The 21,389-nt window shown below is 35.9% G+C and overlaps 1 protein-coding gene across 8 annotated transcripts in view; it reads left to right on the top strand.

Annotated features, from left to right (window-relative positions):
* The window catches only part of LOC105480824 (teneurin transmembrane protein 2), a 3,943,693-nt gene that overhangs the window by 1,824,781 nt on the left and 2,097,523 nt on the right, over positions 1 to 21,389 (top strand). For all 8 annotated transcript variants that reach the window (XM_071097760.1, XM_071097759.1, XM_071097767.1 and 5 more), the window contains one exon: positions 20,707 to 20,753. The gene's annotated coding sequence lies outside the window, so the exon portion shown is untranslated. The remainder of the gene's footprint in view (positions 1 to 20,706; positions 20,754 to 21,389) is intronic.

The following is a 21,389-nucleotide window of genomic DNA, read 5'->3' as shown; positions in this document are numbered from 1 at the left end:
TATGTACAGAAATGAAATTAGACTCCTATCTGTCACTATATCCCAAAATCACTCAAAATGGATTGAGAACTTAAATGTAAAACCTGAAACTATAAAATTACTAGAATAAAACATAGAAGAAATGCCTCAGGACACATGTCTGGGAAAGGATTTTATAGATAAAACATCAAAAGCACAGGCAGCAAAACTAAAAATAGATCAATGGGATTATATAAAACTAAAAAAGCTTCTGTGCAGCAAACAAAACAACAGAGTAGAGAGACAACTTGTAGACTGGAAGAAAATATTTGTAAACTATTCATCTGACGAAGGATTAATGTTCAGAATATACATGGAGATCAAACAACTAAACAGCAAAAGAGCAAATAACCCAATTTTAAAATGGGCAAAGGATATGAATAGACATTTTTCAAAGGAAGACATACAAATGGCCAACAATTATATGACAAATTCTCAACACCACTAATCACCAGGGAAATTCAAATTAAAACCACCGTGAGATATCTTGTCACCCTAGTTAGAATGGCTATTGTCAAAGAGACAGAAATAACAAATGTTGGCAAGGATACAGAGAAAGAGGAACTCTTATACACTGTTGGTGGGAATATAAATTAGTACAGCCATTATGGAAAACAATATGGAGGTTTCACAATAAAACTAAAAATAGAATTACCATATGATCCAGCAATCCTACTATTTGGCATTTCTGTAAAGGAAAGGAAATTAGTATATATAAGAGATATGTGCACATGTTTATTGCAACAATAGTCATAATAGCCTAGGTATGGAATCAATCTAAATGTCCATCAACAGATGAATGAATAAAGAAAATGTGATATATATATATACACAATGGAATACTATTCTGTCATAAAAAACAATGAAATTCTATCATTTACAGAAACATGGATGAACCTGGAGAATATTATGTTAAATGAAATATGCCAGACAGAAAAATAAATAATTCATGTTCTCACTCAAATGTGGGAACTAAAAAAGTGGAGCTCATAGAACTACAGAGTAGAATTTTGTTTACTGGAGGCCGAAAAATGTAGGAAGGATGAGGGGTAGAGAGAATTGTGTTAATGGATACAAAATTACAACTAAATAGCAAGACTAACTTTCTAGTGTTCTACAGCACTATAGGGTGACTATAGTTAACATTAATTTATTATATATTTTCAAATAGCTAGAAAATAAGATTTTGAATGTTCCCAACACAAAGAAATAATAAATATTTGAGGTGATGCTTATGCCAATTATCTTGATTTGGTCATTACACATTGTATATATGTATCAAAATATTATACTCTATCTCGTAAATATGTCCAATCATTACATGTCAGTTAAAAATATTTTCAGAATGAAGACCTGCTCCCTCAACATCTATTAAAGCCATTCAAAACATATCTCTAAGAAAAATATAACCAATAGATCTTAAAATTCTGTACCTGACTTCAGTACCTACTCATTTTGAGGGTAACACTCAAGAAAAGAATCAGTATTTTTATTGTTTTTTTTTTTTTTTTTTTTTTCTTAGAGGTCTCCTTCACTGTTACACAAATTGCTGTACCTCCTTCATAATAACCTTACTACCCTAGTGTGGTCATGAATAGGGGAGTCCATTGTCAAATATTGTCACATTCTTCCCTTAGAATAATTGATTTCTATTCAATTGGCATTTCACAGAACAATTTCTCTAGCTTTACTTACAAAAGTAACTGTCAAATTCCACCACACAGAATTCAGTTACAATAACTTTATTAGAAACATGCATTAATCAAACATAAAATAAAAGATAACTCATACTTGAGACAGCAAGGTTTTCATAAAATCACTTTCTGTCCTAGAAGCAGATGTCTGAGACATTTTCGTTAATAAAGATCACTAGATATACATCCTTACCAAAATAGAACATGTCCTATCATGCACTTTGAAAATAGATACAATTATTGTACTATATTCCTCCTTTATATATCTTTCTCAAGTTGTAAATTCTGAATTATTTCCTAGGGAAAAGAAAATGGGGAAATAGTAGGTTCATATTAGAAAAAAAGTAAAATTATTTAAAAAATTTAAATAGGTAGTAAAATTTCAAAATATATAACTGTATTTCTGTCAACCAAAAAATATTTGTAGGTAAAAAGGGGGAAGTTAAATTAAAGCAGGTTTTTTTTGTTTTGTTTTGTTTTCTTTTGTTTTTTTTGTTGTTGAGACAGAGTTTTGTTCTTGTTACCCAGGCTGGAGTGCAGTAGTGAGATCTCAGCTCACTGCAACCTCTGCCTCCCAGATTCAAGTGATTCTCCTGCCTCAGCCTCCGAAGTAGCTGGGATTTACAGGTGCTATTGACTTCATTCTTAGAATTGTTCAATTTCATGTAGAGTATGTGAAAAACATTTAGAAAAATCTTTATTTTAACGTTATTGTTGAGAGACTTGCCTTAAAAGTGTTCTTTGATTTATATAAAAGAAAATATAAATGATTTTTAAAAAGCCACTCAGTTTTTATGAGAAATCTGATTGCATGAATCCCCCGTTTATCTCCCTTCATTCACTCAACACATATTTATCGAGTGTTTTCTATATTCCAAACACTATAGTAGGTTCTGTTGAACAAATATAGATCTGGAGTCTATGACAGAATTAGACCTGAACCCTAATGAAACTTACAGTTTAATGAAAGAGACAGATATTAAACAAATAATTATATTAATGATGGGACAAATGTTATGAAGATAAATGTATTAGTCTGTTTTCATACTGCTATAAAGAACTGCCTGAGGCTGGGTAATTTATAAAGGAACGAGGTTTAATTGGGTCACAGTTACACACGGCAGGGTAGGCCTCAGGAAACTTTACAATCACGGCAGAAGGCAAAGGGGAAGCAAGCCACAATCTTCATAAGGCAGTAGGAAGGAGGAGTGCCCAGCAAAGGGAGAAGAGCCCCTTATAAAACCATCAGATCTCGTGAGAACTCTCTCACTATCATGAGAACAGCATGGGGGAAACCACCCCCATGATTCAATTACTTCCACCTGTTCTCTCCCTTAATACGTGGGGATTATGGGGACTACAATTCAAGATGAGATTTTGGTTGGGGGACACAGCCCAATCATTTCAATAAATATGCCACGTTAAAGACACATAACGGAGCCTTGACCGTGTGATGTTAAATAGGCTTGACTAACTGAGGAAGTTACAACTGAGCAGACATGTAAAAGATGAATAGGTTGAGGCAGAATGGAATAGTAGTCTAGATGAACAGCACATGGAAAATCCTTCTGACAGGAGAAGCATAACATCCATGGAGAGCTGAAGAAGAGCCAGTGAGACTTGAGCAGAGAGCAAGGGATGGAAAGTATGATTGGAAATGCATCAGAGAGGTTCCTCAGAATACATTTAAAGCTGTTGAAGATGTGATCATTTAAGGAGACTGTATATAAAGAAAAGAAAGATGTCCTAGAATTGCCCTAAGACATGCCAGTCTGGGTAGAGGAGATTAATACTGCAAATGATAAAGAGCAACCAGGCATAAAATCAGAGCATGAAAATGTAATGTCTGAGAGAATATAGAATCCAAGAGAGTGCAGTGTTTCTAAAAAGAGGAATTGATCAACAGTGCTGAATGCTGTTGAGGCAAAAAAAAAGGAGGACTGAAATAATAAGAGAAAACTGGAAATTGTCAGTGACTAGTTTGATCCATAATGGGGACAGAAGACAAATTAGAATGAGTTGAGGAAAAAGTAAAGAGTGAATAAATGGAGGCAGAAAATATAGACAGCTCTCCTTCGAAGCTGGTTGTAAAGCACTTGACTGATCGAGTAATGGGAGTGACTTGATTGTGTATTTAAGAAAAAATTAAGCTATTGTCTTAGTACATTCAAGCTGTTACAACAAAATGCCATAAGTTGAGTAGCTAATGAACAGAAATATTTTCTTAGGGTTCTAGAGGCTGAAATGTCCAAGATCAAGGATGCTAGCAATTTTACGTCTACTGAGTTCCTGCTTTATTTTTTATATATATATATATATTAACATAGATGGTGCCTTCTCACTGTGTTCTTATATGGTGAAAGGGCAAACAAGTTCCCTCTTTTGTAAGGGTACTAATCTCATTTGTGAGAGCTCTACCCTCATGACCTAATCATCCCCTAAAAGTCCCACCTCTTAATAATATTGCATTGGAAATTAGGTTTCAACATGTGAATTTGCTGGGGGAAGGACACAAACATCCCAATCAAAACATACTCAAAAGAAGTGAAAATTGGTATTCAATAAATATGTACATACATGTTCAGAATGGCACTATTCACAATAGCTAACAGGTAGAAATAGCCCAAATGTCCATCAGGGGATAATGAATTTAAAAATGATTGTAAAAATACAATGGAATTTTTATTTTATTTTAGTTTGAGATGGGTCTTGCTCTGTCACCCAGGCTGGAGTTCAGTGGTGCTATTTCGGCTCACTGCAACCTCCTCCTCCTGGGTTCAAGCGATTCTCCTGCCTCAGCCTCCCAAATAGCTAGGATTGCAGGCTCATGCCACCACGCCTGGCTAATTTTTGTATTTTTAGTACAGATGGGGTTTCACTGTTGGCCAGACTGGTCTCAAACTCCTGACATTAGGTGATTCACCCACCTTGGCCTCCCAAAGTGCTGGAATTATAGGCATAAGCCACCAAGCCCAGTAGGAATTTTTTCTTCCATTAAAAAGGAATGAAATATTGATACATGCTATAACATGAACGAATCTCTAAAACATTATGCTAACGAATATAAACCAGACACAAAATGTTGCAATTGTGATTCTTTCTATATAAAATATTCAGAATAGAAAAACTCACAGAAACAGAGCACAAATTGGCCAGAGGCTGTAGACGGAGGAATGGGGAACAACCATTTAATAGGTCGAGGTTCTTTTTTCCTTTGGGGTGAAGAAAATATTTTGAAACTAGATACAGACAGTGGTTGTGCAATATTGTGAATGCACTAAATGGCACTGAATTGTTCAACTTCAAATAGCTAAATTTTACATCAGGTGAATTTTATCTCAAAAATATTTTAAAAATAAATGATGAAGACATAATTCAGAGAGAGACATTATATATGCAAGAAAGAGAAAGGATATCAAAATAAAACATTCCTGAGAAATCAGGAGGGCGTGGGAAGAGAAGTTTAGATAGTAGGAACCAATTCATTGGAAAGGAAACAACCACCATAGGATGGCTATAGGTAATGGGAAATTGAGATGTTTGGTAGTGGGAAGTTTTGAAATTCTCTACATTTTTTCCAAAGTCTATTGTAGCCTAAATATTAAATATAACTTTAAATTTTCCAAACAATATAAATGTAAGGGATATAAGTATCCGAATGTTCTCCTTTGCAAATTTGCCAGGGAGAGTGTATACACTTAATGACAATTATGTTTCTCTTTCTAATTCACATTCTTGAGCCTTCTCAGCAGTCCAGAGCTATTACCTATTGTCCAGGTTCTAATTCTGGCTTTACCACTAGCTGTGTCAATTTGGGCAAGCAACTTAACATTGTGTTGCTTCAGTTTCCCTCCTGTAAAATAGATGTGATAAAAGTACCTACCTTATAGTGTTACTCTGAAGAATAAGTGAAATAATGCTGGTTAAAGTTTGAGGACAATACCTGGCACACAGTAGATGACCAATACAATTAGATATTATTATTAATTTTTCATAGATGAATGTGGTGTTATTAACTCATAATACTTAAAATTTGTGCTAACATCATTTTTTCTAAAGATTCCTTCTGCAATGAATACATTTTGCTTTCTGAGTCCAGTGATCCTTAAGAATCGGATGGGACAGGATACTTGTCTTTTTTCTCAAACATATGGAAAGCTTGCCATCTAAGCAGAGATCTACGGCAGCCTTTGGACTCATTGGTATTATCTGAAATCAGCTAAACTAATAACCAAAGGCAAATAGAGTCTAAAGCTATTATAAGGTGCCACATGTTAATATTGAGATACTGACTTATTCTCTGTAGATCCCTATATGTTTAAAATAATACAGTTAAAAAACAAAAGTGTTATTTTAGTGATTAAAAATCATACTTTCCAGATGTTTGGCATTTTGTGTCAGTCTCAACAAAAATAGGTATTCTTATTTCTGGTAAACTTGGTGAGTTAAGATGTATGTTGTTATTTACTCTGTTGGCCAGGCTGGAGTACAGTGGTATGATCTCAGCTCACTGCAACCTCCACCTCTTGGGTTCAAGCGATTCTCCTGCCTCAGCTTCCCAAGTAGCTGGGATTACAGGCGCGAGCCACCACACTGGGCTAAATTTTTATTTTTATTTTTATTTTTGGAGTTTTAGTAGAGATGGGGTTTCACCGTGTTAGCCATGATGGTCTCGATCTCTTGACCTCGTGATTCACCCACCTCAGCCTCCCAAGGTGCTGGGATTACAGGCGTGAGCCACCGCACCCGGCCTGGTTTAAGTTTTAAAACGCCTTTTACTAGTTTGTTTTCCTGGGGATAAGAAAGTCCCTGCAGATATGTAAATCACTCTAAAAAGGAGGAAATGATTGAGAAAGGGAAAAATCTGTTGGGTAAATTGGGAATTATTCTTTCAAATTCTATATTGGTCTTTCATCAGTCAATGCTAGAAGATGTCATCAGAAAAACAAAATCTAAATGGCAATAGAATATTTACTTGCATCAGTGTCTCATTGAACCAGGAAAGAGAATCCCAATATTATAATGAGTTTAGCACAGTTCCAGGGTATGAATGCATTTTATCCTTAAGAAACCTACAATATAGTGGTTAAGAATATAAACTGTGGAAAGGGACTAGCTGGGTTCGTCCTGGATTCAAATTCCAGCTGATGAAACCTCATCATAGGGTTATAAGTGAAGATGAAATGAACTAATACATATAATTATTTATAGCAATGCTTGGCATCTGGTAAATACTCAATTATCATTAGCTATCATTTTTATATTGTTTGCCTTTTGAAAAAATGTTATTTAACCAGAAAGTAATGTATGTTTCAAGAGAAACTATAGAAATTGATGAGTAAGGTTTGCCCTTGAAAAGTCAGCTGAAACACATAACTGTTTAAAATCCCCCTCAACTTAGAGCTATTGAGGAAACCAGGTGGTTTTACCAGGTTTCCATCTTATAACTCAGTTTAAAAGAAAATCAAAACATACCACGAAAGTTTCATACATCTACAATTCCATTTTGAGAATTGTTTTAAATAGCTTAAAATGTAAGCCGTTTGATCTTTATAAAGATATATTGGACTTGAACTGCCTTCATTATTTATCAGTGGAATATAATAGATTTGAACGGATGTCTAAACTGAATTTGAAACAAAAAAATTCATTCCAGTTATCATCACTATTTTTAAAATTTACTTAGAGATTAGGGATTCTACTTAACAGCATACTCAATTGGTTATTTATAAGTAAATATTTTATCTTGCAATCTTACTGTAAATAATTTGCCAACATACACAAAAAGTTGATATTTACACCCATGTACATATACACACTCTCAAAGGATGTTCAATTTATTTTTGATAACAAATACTGGAAAGGACTTTAATGTTTATCAATTGATATTAGTGAAATTCTGGTACTTCTGTCCAATAGAAGACTACTTAGCTATTAAAATAAATGCAATAGACAGTAATGTATTAACATAGAGATAGTCACAAGGTACGTTATTTTAAAAAGTGTAAGATGCCGAAATATCTATGGAATAATCCATTAAATTAAACACAAGTATATGTATGCACATACGTACACAGGAAGCTTTTAATAAAATAGCTTTATGGGCATAGTTTTATAGTTCAGGTATATGATTAGAAGGGTGTTTTACCTTATGTGCAGGACTTACTGATAGTGCTGGTAATTTCTAACATCAACAATATCTGGTCGATGCCATCCTAGACCTTTTACTTTTATGTGTTTTGTATGTAAAAATAGTAACAAATTGTATTTTAAGCTAACATGTCATACTGAACATGCTGATAAAATAATATGTCTTCCGTAGTTCATCTGTATTTATTATTTTTTCCTCTTAATTTCCATTTCTCTTCTATTATAACCATTTACTCATCAATCTGTATTCCCCCTTTAACTGTGAAATCTTTAGGGCTCTAAGAATTTAGCCTAACACCTAATAGGAATGGTAGACATTTAATACATGTTTGTATGATCCAAGGCAATATACTGTAAGAACATAAGCTTTGAAATAAAACAGACATTAATTTAAATTTTGATTTTGAAAATATCTATCTGATTATCATGGGCATGTTACTTGACTTTATTAAATATCCAGAAAAAAATAAAATCACACAGTTCCTATCTTATGGGACTTTAGTAGTGATTCCATGATACCGTGTTGCTAAAGAGCATACTCCTGTGATTGTCATGCAGTAAGTCTTCAATAAATTAAGATCGTGTCCTCATTTTTCTTTCTTTCTTTTTTTTTTTTTTTTTTTTTTGTGAGACAAGGTCTCACTGTTACCCAGGCTAGAGTGCAGTGGTGTGATCTCAGCTCACTGCAAACTCCACCTCCTGGGTTCAAGCAATTCTCCTGCCTCAGCCTCCTGAGTAGCTGGGATTACAGGCACCTGCCACCACTCCTGGCTAATTTTTGTATTTTAGTAAAGACGAGGTTTCACCATGTTGGCCAGGCTGGTCTCAAACTCCTGACCTCAGGTGATCCACCCACCTTGGTCTCCCAAAGTGCTTCGGATTACATGTGTGAGCCACCATGCCCGGCCTCATTTTCCTTTTTTTACTCGTCACTTAATAGTCCTCTATAGGCTACCCCTCCTCACGAATACTTTTTCTTTTTTTGAGATGGAGTTTCACTCTTATTGCCCAGGCTGGAGTGCAATGCTGCAATCTTGGCCCACTGCAACCTCTGCCTCCCAGGTTCAAGTGATTCTCCTGCCTTAGCCTCCCAAGTAGCTGGGATTACAGGCATGCACCACCACACCCGGCTAATTTTGTATTTTTAGTAGAGACGAGGTTTCACCAGGTTGGCCAGGCTGGTTTTGAACTCCTGACTGTAGATGATCCACCCGCCTTGGCCTCCCAAACTGCTGCAATTACAGGCATGAGCCACCACACCCGACCCTTCATAAGTGCTTTAACACATATTTTTTGTGTATCTATCTTAGGAAATTTAGATTGGGAAAGGAGTGAACAAACCTAAAAGTAAACTGACCCAGGAAGTAGAAGCTTCCCTCCCATTCAGAGGGAGTAGGGAGTTGGCTAAGAGAAATTAACTTTAAAATGGCATTTAAAAAATTTGTTTAAATGGCATTTGTAATAGAATGTTTTCATAATATGTTAGATTTATAAATATATACTTAAGCATAAAAAAAAATGTTATACTAACTTTGCTTTCAAAAGAGATGTAAGCCACAGCAGGCAGTATCAGTAACTTAAGAGACCAGTGTGAAAAGCTTTATGTAAGATAATATATAATCCAATTATGGAGATACAAGTCATCACTGTATGTTAGCCTGAAAGAATTATACTCATTTCACTGCCACCATATTATTTATTACTTTGAATTCCTCAAGGTGAAGGGTTGAGGGAAGTGACCTTCCAGATATTTTTTATTGTTGTTTTTCTTGGAGGTGGGTGTCAGTTGATTTCTCTTTTCATTTTCATTTTTTTTCATTTTTTCATTTTTCACTTATTCATTTTAAGTTGGGTTCTAGAAGTTAAGCTTTAGCTATCAGTTGAGAGGGTTTTAAAAAATGCAGAATTAAATCATGAATTTAGATTAATAGCCTTTCAATAATCCTTGTCCAGTGAACTAATTACAAAACCACAAGCAATAGAAAAGATCAGAAAATGCAGTTACCCATAGATTTGAAATGTTGACGTTTGGCATCTGGTTCCAAAGTGGACGTTTACACAGTAGCTGTCTTTAATATCCTTTTCCAATAAGTTATATACTATTTCTGACTTGATTATTTCATCCTATATACAGTACACTAAGCAAACAACTGTTAGCCTATGCAGAATTAAACATATTTCTTGAGGCATTTTAGATATTGTGAACATGTCTATTCACTCATTTGCAGAGAGTTGTGCCATTGCCTGTCATTGGATTTGAGGAGGTCATCCAATCACAATGAAGTTCAATGAAATCTGAAGACTGGTTAGAAAAGTCTTAACCATAACCGCTTGCTAGCTATTGAAATAGATTGGGAAGCACAGATTGTATCATCATGAAATTTTCACACATGGTGGAGCTCCATTTGTTAACAGTCACAGAGGGTGACGCTTGGCATTTTAAACTGTACCACAGGATTAAACTCATTATCATATGAACTGATAAGATCTAGTACAGGAATCAAAAATGGGTCATTGTTGGTTGTGATTTTTATTAAAGTCATCCGATTTTGATTTTTCAATTTAATAGTCCATCTCCTCTTTTTAAGTGTGTGTTCTATGGAATCACAAATAATAGTTTTAATCATTAGTATTTCTGAGATGAGATCATATGATACCCATATGTCTCGAATTGCCTTCATACAAGGTCACAATTTGTAGCTGGGAAGAGCTAAAATGAAGCCAACAGGACAGAGGAACTTTTCAGGCAGATGTGGTGTAATAGGCCCAAAAGGTTTGGAATTGCCTTCAAAATCAGCGAGATCCAAGTAAAACATCCTTGTTCCACTACTTCTGAGCTAAATCGCTTTGGGAATAGTAATTCATTATTCATCCATTCAGTTGGTAAATTGATAACATGTATGACATGGTGGGAGCTTGGAGCCCAGCACTGTTGAGCACTGGGGAAATACATTTATTCATCCATTCAGTTGGTAAATTGATAACATGTATGACATGGTGGGAGCTTGGAGCCCAGCACTGTTGAGCACTGGGGAAATAGCAGTGGACTAAAAAGTTCCTTCGTTCTGGCCGGGCGCGGTGGCTCACGCCTGTAATCCCAGCACTTTGGGAGGCCGAGGCGGGCGGATCACAAGGTCAGGAGATCGAGACCACGGTGAAACCCCGTCTCTACTAAAAATACAAAAAATTAGCCGGGCGCGGTTGTGGGCGCCTGTAGTCCCAGCTACTCGGGAGGCTGAGGCAGGAGAATGGCGTGAACCCGGGAGGCGGAGCTTGCAGTGAGCCGAGATCGCGCCACTGCACTCCAGCCTGGGCGACAGAGCGAGACTCCGTCTCAAAAAAAAAAAAAAAAAGTTCCTTCATTCTGAGAGGGCAGGGGCACATGGAGGAAATAGAGACAATAGAAAATGTCAAGTACAGTGAGTCTCCAAAGGAAGACCTAATCATGGGGGCTAGAGGAGGTATGTCTAATAGAACCCAGGTCAAAGCTGAAGCCAGAGAATGAACAGCCACGTTAGTGAGTAGGAGAATTCAGGGAACCAGGTCTCCCAGAGCAGGGGCAGCTTGTGTCGATTCCCACAGATTGGCTTGCTTGTTTGAGATGAAACCTACTTGATCCAGACAGTAAGGGGTGAGTCTTCAGAGGACAAAGGTGGCCAGATACGGAATGGCCTTGAAAGCGATGTCAGAATTTTAGATTTTTTCCCCCCTAAGAACATTGTTTAGTCTTTCTAAATGCCAATTCATTTAGCTATAAATTAAGATAATATTGTCTATCTATAAGGTTTTTGTTTAAAGATTATGTGAGATAAAGATATCTCATAGAGTCCAAAATTATATGTATAACTCCACTTCCAAATATTTATAAATATAAAATTTTGTTAGAAAACAAGGCCTGGCACATTTTAGCCATTTTATAAAAATAGTTATTCATTTTGTTGATTCTGTTATTGATCGCATTCTTATTAAATTAGCAGATTTGGGGAAAAGAGTCAGGAAAGCATAATGACTGAGAGGTCAGAACTAATTGTGAGCGTATTTGCTAGTAAGGAGTCTCACAACTAGATACTTTCCAGAAGATCTTGCCAACTTCAGGAGGAAAGTGAGTGACAAGCAGATTATCTTTGTTCTAAACTCGGAGGGCCTAGAGCAGTGGTTCTTAATCAAAAATGATTATGCTTCCACAGGAAATATTACTGCTTGTCGCAACTGGTGGGAAGGAGTGGTCTGTAGAGACCCGTGATGCTTCTATCATCCTATATTGCACAGGACTACCGCCTACAACAAAGTATTGTCCATAGTGCCGAGTGTAGGGACCCCTTACTCAGGGCATGCTGGCCAAAGTTGGAATGGGGCCACAGTTGGCATGAGGTGCTCACTATTGGTTCATGTCCTTCACTCTATCCCTTGGTTGTCTATACCTTCTTTTCCCTCTGTTACATTTTTTCTTTACCTTGTTTCTCCTCTGTTATAATGGAATACAAAGTATCATATGGTGAATTACATACATAGTTTTCTCTGTCTCAAAGCTGCTGAAATATGTATACCTTCTCTAACTAATCAGCTTAAGCAAACCTCTGCAGTGGGTGGTAATTGTAGCTGACAATAGCAATCATGTATTCCTAAAGTGGCAGTGGAGAAACATGAAGATTGTGTGGGAGTGTCAAATCGGTGATTTAGGCGGGGCACTGTCAAACATCTGCAAACAATATTGCTGGAGCATCCAAATTAAACAAAACAATTTTTAAAAGAATATAAAGTTAGCAGAATAACTAGAATCTAGCGGGAAAATGTAACAAACGATTTTTTACTTCTCTAGAATAAACTGAAGAATTCTACAGTCAAAGCACATTATTGATTGTGCCATGAGGTTTTGTATACAATCTCTCCAATTTCCTTAGGGATTTCTATATTTCTTTTTAGTGCAACATTGCTTTAATTGGATGTCAAGTAAAAGAAGTGGCTAGAAGCACCCATGTTTTATAATTTCTAATTTCAAAATTGATAAGAACACATGCTTCTGTGGTGTTTATGTGTATGATTTGCCAAAGTGATTGTTTAAAAAATAATTTTGTAAGTATTAATTTTCCTTAGGCAGTCCACATTTATTTTAAATATTACAAATAAAGTTAGTAAATACATTATAATGTATGCAAGTATCAGATATGTGTATATTAATTTTGTGTGTACACAATTTAATTTTGTATGAGGCACTTAAATAATGGTTATTAGAATCTATTAAATTCAAACTTCATTTTTCATAATGCACAGGTAACAGGAATCTCTCCCAAACCGAAAGTATTTAACAAATTTCACAGCTCAAGCAAAAGAAAAATAAAATAAGTGTAACTTTTAAAAGGTTGCAAACACTTATGGCATTTTTAACCTTACAATTCAGAAGTAATAAAAACTATAAAATATCAGGGTGAGGTCTGGCTAACTGAGTAAAAGCCACAAGATCTAGGCTATACGTATTTCAAAGCAGCAATCTGATTATGTCATTCCTTTCTTAACATGTTTTCACAGCTTCTCATTACTCTTGTAATAAAAAACCGCTCTCTAGGATTTTTATGGTATAACATTTAAGTCTCTAATCCATCTCGAATTAATTTTCATATAAGGAGTAAGGAAAGGATCCAGTTTCAGCTTTCTACTTATGGCTAGCCAATTAAAGGAAAACCTAGGTAGTACCATTCAGGACATAGGCATGGGCAAAGACTTCATGTCTAAAACACCAAAAGCAACAGCAGCAAAAGCCAAAATTGACAAATGGGATCTCATTAAACTAAAGAGCTTCTGCACAGCAAAAGAAACTACCATCAGAGTGAACAGGCAACCTACAGAATGGGAGAAAATTTTTGCAATCTACTCATCTGACAAAGGGCTAATATCCAGAACCTACAAAGAACTCAAACAAATTTACAAGAAAAAAACAAACAACCCCATCAAAAAGTGGGCAAAGGATATGAACAGACATTTCTCAAAAGAAGACATTCATACAGCCAACAGACACATGAAAAAATGCTCATCATCACTGGCCATCAGAGAAATGCAAATCAAAACCACAATGAGATACCATCTCACACCAGTTAGAATGGCGATCATTAAAAAGTCAGGAAACAACAGGTGCTGGAGAGGATGTGGAGAAATAGGAACGCTTTTACACTGTTGGTGGGATTGTAAACTAGTTCAACCATTATGGAAAACAGTATGGCGATTCCTCAAGGATCTAGAACTAGATGTACCATATGACCCAGCCATCCCATTACTGGGTATATACCCAAAGGATTATAAATTATGCTGCTATAAAGACACATGCACACGTATGTTTATTGCAGCACTATTCACAATAGCAAAGACTTGGAATCAACCCAAATGTCCATCAGTGACAGATTGGATTAAGAAAATGTGGCACATATACACCATGGAATACTATGCAGCCATCAAAAAGGATGAGTTTGTGTCCTTTGTAGGGACATGGATGCAGCTGGAAACCATCATTCTTAGCAAACTATCACAAGAACAGAAAACCAAACACCACATGTTCTCACTCATAGGTGGGAACTGAGCAATGAGATCACTTGGACTCAGGAAGGGGAACATCACACACCGGGGCCTATCATGGGGAGGGGGGAGGGGGGAGGGATTGCATTGGGAGTTATACCTGATGTAAATGACGAGTTGATGGGTGCAGCACACCAACATGGCACAAGTATACATATGTAACAAACCTGCACGTTATGCACATGTACCCTACAACTTAAAGTATAATAATAATAAATAAATTTAAAAAAACAAAAAAAAAAAACAAAAAAAAAAACCGCTCTCTAACCTGGCCTAGCACCTTCTACAACTTCTGACTACCTCTCCAGCACCCCTCACAGCAGGTACCTGCTGCCGTAGGGCCTTTACACCTACGATTTCCTTTGCTTCAAAGCCTCATCTCAATGGCTCCCTGTGCCACTTGTGCTTAATCACTCAGACTAAGTCAAATCTACATATAATGCATAATCAGAACACCACAACCTGTCCTTTATATTTTTATTGCAGTGGTTAATTTTTTTTATTTATGTGCTGATTTCATGCAAGAAGCACCAAAGAATTGCTGTTATTTTTGTAATTAATTTCCTACAGATATACAGGGTTTATCAGTCTTATTTCCCAATCATTTCTTATGATGGCCCAATTGTGGAAAAGATGAGCCCACAAGAGAAGACGTTAATAATTATAAATGTGACTCATGTTTGTATAGAGCTTTATATTTTGCTAAGTCTATTCTATGTCTTATTCTCATTTGATCCTTGTAATAATCTCATTGGTGATGTAGGAAAGTTATCTATTCAGTAAACATATTTTTAAGCAACTACTATGATGCTGAGAATTAGGGATATATATATATGTTACTTTGATATATATATAACATTTATATATAAAAATATATAAACGTGTATATATGTGTGTATGTTTGTGTATATATATAATGGGGAGGAGAGTAACATATAGGTATAAATTATATAGGTAACATTATACAGGTAACATATAGGTAAAATTATATTGGTATAAATTATATAGTAACATATAGGTAACATTATAATACAGTAATATATAGGTAACATGATATAGTAACATTATATAGGTATAAATTATATGCTTTATATATAAATTATATAATAAATATGAAGATATAAATATATAAATTATACCTATATAATTTATATATTTATATTATAGGTATAAATTATTATACCTATATATTATACCTATATAATTTATACCTATATAATTTATATTGTATAGGTATATAATTTTATATTATATAGGTATAAATTATATAGGTATAATATATAGGTATAATAATTTATACCTATATAATTTATATTATAGGTATAAATTATTATATACCTATATAATTTATATTATATAGGTATAAATTATATGGGTATAATTATATAGGTAACATTATATAGGTATAAATTATATAGTAATGTTTAGGTGACATTATAGTATAGTATTATATAGGTAACATACAGTAACATTATATAGGTATAAATTATAAAGGTATGTATATATACCTGTATATAAAATTATATATATTAAGTATATATTTATAACATATATTTATACTTGTATAATTTTATGTAGGAATAAATTTGTGTGTGTGTGTGTATATATATGCACACACACACACATATACATAAATGTTGCTCTCCTACCTTCAGGGAGATTTTTTTTCACTGGGTGTGGGAGAGGTATGGAGAAACAAAAATAACTACCTACTGTGGAGTGTCTTTAGGGCTGTGTTCAACATAAGACAAAGCTGGTGCATGAATGAGAACAGGAAATGGTTAATTCAGCCTGAGGAAGGCAAAGGAGTGAGAATAACATTCTGGGCAGAAGCAGCAACATAAATAAATGGACACATGACCGTACATGGTTTGTGTTGACGGAACTCTGAGATGCCGAAGATATTGACAGAAGATGGCACAGCTCCACCCACCTTGGTCTCCTTTGTATTTCTCTGTGTTGGTTCCATTCCCAAAGCAGGCTTTCCCTTAGCAATGACAATAAAATCGAGTCTCATATGATTTCCTCGCAACATTTCCAATAACATTCTCTAAATTGTGTCTCATGGCTCCACATGGGTCAATCAGCCACTATTTTAAGCCTGATTGGCCACATCTAATTTAAAAGCCCACTCCAAAACTCAGATCCAGATTAGATGTATCCAAGCCACGTGTCTTAAAACAGTAATTCTAAAGCTTTAGCACATATTAGCCTTCCCACAAGAGCTTATTAACATGCAGATTGCTGGGCCAAATTTCCCAGAACATCTGATTCAACAAGTTGGGGTTGTGGCCTGATTATTTGCATTTATAACAAGTTTTTAGGTGATGCTGATGATGCTGCCGATACAGGGGCCACACTGTGAGAACCAGGGTCTTTGAGAACTGGAAGGATAGTTTCCCCTGAAAAATCTGAGGGCTGCTGCCTGCAGATGTGACTGGATTCCAAGTTACCTGATGGCACAGAAACTATGACTGCTTGTGCAAATTTGGGAAACCTATGGCAATTGTTCGCATATTGGTCTTGTTTTTCTTATTGATCTTTCTACTCTAGTTATTCGGTAGCCTCACTATACTTTTCTGGCTCTACAGGGTTGCTCACCCCTAAGCACTGGATCATTTTCCACTGAAATGTATATTCTGTGTTTGCTTTTCTCCGAATAACTTGACCCAAAGATCTGATGATTGCATTGCCGCTACACGCACAAAATGGATCCAGAGTTTTTGGATTAAGGACCCTGTTTTGCCATTTATGTGACCTTTGGCGTGTTACTTAATAGCTGTGCGCCTTGGTTTTCTTACGTGCAAAATATTGGTAATAATATCTAGTAATTGTAACTATGCCATAGAATTGTCAGGATTCCATGAGATTATATATAGAGAGTTTAGAATAATTCCTGACACATACTTAAAGACTATATAAGCCTTAGTCATTCTTATGAAGTGTTTACTGTCCGTGGCTTTAAATAATTAGATTTGATAGGTTTTAGAAAGGAAGGGGTCCTGATATGTTATTAGAATGTAATTCCATCCTTTAATAGTTGATATAACTACAGAGAACTACATTATCTCACCAAGGATAAAGAGATGGTCAATGGACCCAGAACTCAGGTTTTCTTTGCTCATGCTGCAATACCACGTTAAGTCTTACTTCTTTCCAGTGAAACATGACTCCTCATGGAAAGACCATGGATTTGGGAAGCACAGAGGTAGACTAGGATTCCTTTTTTTCCCCCCTATATTCTAACCAAGTAGCTTTAAGCAAATTAAGTGCTCCCTTGGAGCCAATGTTTACCTGTCTTTGAAATGGGATTAAAAATGGGCTGGGCATGGTGGTGTGTATCTGTTATCCCAGCACTTTGAGAGGCCAAGCAAGGGAGACGAGTTGAACCCAGGAGTTTGAGACCAGCCTGGGCAACATAGCCAGATCCACCTTTACAAAAAATAAAAAAAAAATTAGCTGGGCATGGTTGTGCATGCCTGAAGCCCCAGCTGCTATGGAGGGTGAGGCAAGAGGATCACTTGAGCCCAGGAAGTTGAGGCTGCAGTGAGCTGTGATCTCACCAATGCACTCCAGCCTGGGTGACAGAGTGAGACTTTGTTTCTAGAAGAAACAAACAAACACAGAAACCAGAAACATTTTAAGTGATATGTGAGGCCTCAATACAGAAATGTGTATAAAGTGCTTGTCACAGTGCCTGGAGAAATACCAGTTTGTTACTACATGTTTAATTCCTTTCCTTTTTCCTATTTCTTTGCATAAGCCTGCTGCATCTAAGCAAGAGTCTTTTCCTGTTATGCCAGTGGAATGACTAATTGTAGAAATTGTAGAGTGTATGTAGATTATATGGCATCACGATGAGGCAAATGTTCTTCCACAAGAGGGCTTTCCAGGCTCACCACCAGCACTTTTGCCAGTCACTGCCCCCTTCAGTTATCTCTAGAAGTAATGATTTACAGTTGTTAACTGCTACCACCTGTGGAACTGTTTTCCTGTGCCTGGTATTCTGCCTGACTCAGGACTTGACCTATTGTATCCTTCACATTCCTCATCACAGCACTAGAAGAAGGCACTAATGTTAGGGCAGTTTCGCAAGAGACAGGATTTTATACCCAAGTATGAATGACTTCACAGTGTGATGTGATGCCTATCTAATACAGCAGGACCTTTGAGCCATGTAAGGGGTAAAAAAGGAACAGCAAAGATGGTGGACCATGACTAACATGACTGACATGCTATTTTGAAAGTGAATTGAATTTTAGTTTTTAGTTGAGGATTTACATATTTCCAGACTTCTTTATGGGAATGGTGGGGGAAAGGCTGAATATACTCATCCTGAATACTGTGAAATAGGGGATACCTTTCTCCTTATGACACCCCCTTTTTAAAAAAATATATGCTGGCCACTATCTGGCGTAGAAGATTGGCCTGTGCTTGTCTTTAGAATACGCTCCCAGGCATGCCTCTGACTTTGCTGGAAAGGTTTTCTCCTGTCTCTTGAGGTCTTTTTCCACGTTCTCCGTTTACGTAAATCTGATGGAATCTTTTAGACTAGCTCAGTTGCCTTCCTTCATGAAGTCCGCTCGGGTTGAACTGTGTCAATTACTGATCTCAGAGTTCTAGTTTGCTAGATGTCTTTAAAACATTTATTATACAATTAATACATATACAAATTTGAAAAATAATCGACATAAGCATAAAGCATAAAACAATCACGTGCAATTTCACTGGCCAGAAGAAAAGTGCGCTCACATTTTTCAAGCATGTATGTGTGTATGTGTAAAGAAATATTTGTATGTATGTGTGTATATACTTAGGCACATGTAATTATATAATATCTAGTATCTGTATCTTGCTCATTTACTTAACATGATATTATAAAATAAACTGTGAAAAATATGGCTAGTATGTTTTCATCTGTATATTTACATGAAACTTATTAGTCAGATATAAGTTCTTCATAAGACATTTTAAAGTTATAAATAAGCAGCAAGACATGACTATTTCCTGGCTACTTATTTACTGTGGGATCTTAGGCAAATTACTTATCCTGTTAATTTTTATGAAAACATATTTAACTTGGTTGTGTAGATGAAATAATGCAAATAAGATAAGTAATATATGCCTGACACCTAATAAACACTCAAAAACATTTTCATCAATATTGTTCACATTGTCAGTATTTATTTGTTAATTCAATATATGACAACTACGTATCCAGAAATATGTTAGCTCTAACTTACCTTCTAGGAGCTTAAAACCTATTTAAGGAATTTTTACTACATAACAGTATTTCCACAATTGACAATGGGATCTGATGGATAAGTTTGTACTAAATTAGAACAGCCAAGACTTTAGTTTTAAAAATTAGGTAGTGATACAAAAAATATTGCAGAGAACAAGATTTTCTATATCTTGATAGAGATTTTATGATGAGCTATCCAAACTTGTAACCTGCAACCTCAGTAATTTTCTTTTATCTTTTAGATTCGATAGTAAAAAAGCAAAACCAAAATAGCCCTGTCACATCCAGCCACTGTCAATTAATGCCTGGAACTGGATTAACTACGAGTAAACCAATTCAAGTAGCGCGAGACTCACCAGCTGTCAGGCACGGTTAGTCTCCTTAGAGGGACCACATACATATCCTGTTGCCAAGGAAAACAGCCTATAACATCATCTTTTTTCAGGGCACGGGTAAATTCCTGTCTCATTCGTACAAAACCTTCAGACCTCTAGGAGACCATGGGGTATAGATTAAAATTCATGCCTAGCAGAAACAGCTTCCATACTCCTCACAATACACTCCTACACAGTATTCAAAAGAGGATCCCAAGGACTTAGCTGTGTCTCATCTCTGCATTTGAACTCCATTCATGTACATGTAGAGAGCAGCTAGTGTTTTACAAAGGGCAGAGGTGGTTACATTGAAAGTACTTGGCATTATCACAAATCCCTATGTTTGTATTCTTTTATGGGAGCCACAAGATTTATCTACTGCATCCTTTTTTACCTAATGCCTTTGTTGTCAGGGTTGGAACATTTTTGAATCCAGCAAACAATGGGAAGGAATTGGTTTTATACAAACAACTTTGGGGGCGTGTGTGTGTGTGTGTGTGTGCACGCATACGTATGCATGTTTCCCAAAGACCAGAACAGCAAAGGACACTGCTAAAAGAAAATCTTAAAGCAAATCTGTGGGTTACTAGGCCTACCTGGGTATTTACTGACTGTGTTACGCTGGATTATTTACTAGAAACACCTGTTGTTTTCCCTGCAGAGCCGTTGGGAAGAGGAGGAGTACACGTGGCTGGTGCATGAACCTTGGTAAGTCATAGTAAAGCAAGAGTGTAAATACTGGAGTATGCATTCTCTGTCAGTTCCATGCTACTTTTGGAGAAGTTTTGGCATTTGCTTCCTTGCATTTGGCACTATAGATTATTTTAATAATGTTTACATTCTTGTTCTGCTCCCTAGCTCTACAAGCTGTTAAGAGAAGCCACATTTAAACAAGCATCCCTGCATCTTTTGCTGCTACATGAAGAGAGTAGCAGGCTGTTCCCCAGAATAGTCTGTAAAGAATCTTCTCCAAATAAACTAGTTTAATGCTAAGCAAAATGCCACATATGTAAAATAGGTAATGCCGGATTATGTAAAATGCGTTTTAAAAGATGAGGGAAAAGGACTTAGCATCAAATAAATCTGTCAGCATGGGGAGTTCCAGAAATAGTTGTAACAGTGGTTTGAATTGCTTAATATTGCAATTACTATTTACTTCTTCAAATTAGCCTCCATTATCTGATGAAAGAATCTTAGAATAATTTATTTGACTCTCCAGGGGCTTGTGGCCATAACGTGAATAGATGTTTAAAGAGCCTTCTAAGAGTCTGCTAAGACCTAAATTAATCTTTGTATCAAACACTTTTACATATTGCTTTTCCCCTTCCAAACACCCCCACAATC

Source organism: Macaca nemestrina, chromosome 6 (assembly GCF_043159975.1).
Source record: "Macaca nemestrina isolate mMacNem1 chromosome 6, mMacNem.hap1, whole genome shotgun sequence".
Taxonomy (NCBI): Eukaryota; Metazoa; Chordata; class Mammalia; order Primates; family Cercopithecidae; genus Macaca; species Macaca nemestrina.
Note: the sequence above shows the minus strand (reverse complement) of the source record. Positions and strands in the feature narration are given on the sequence as shown.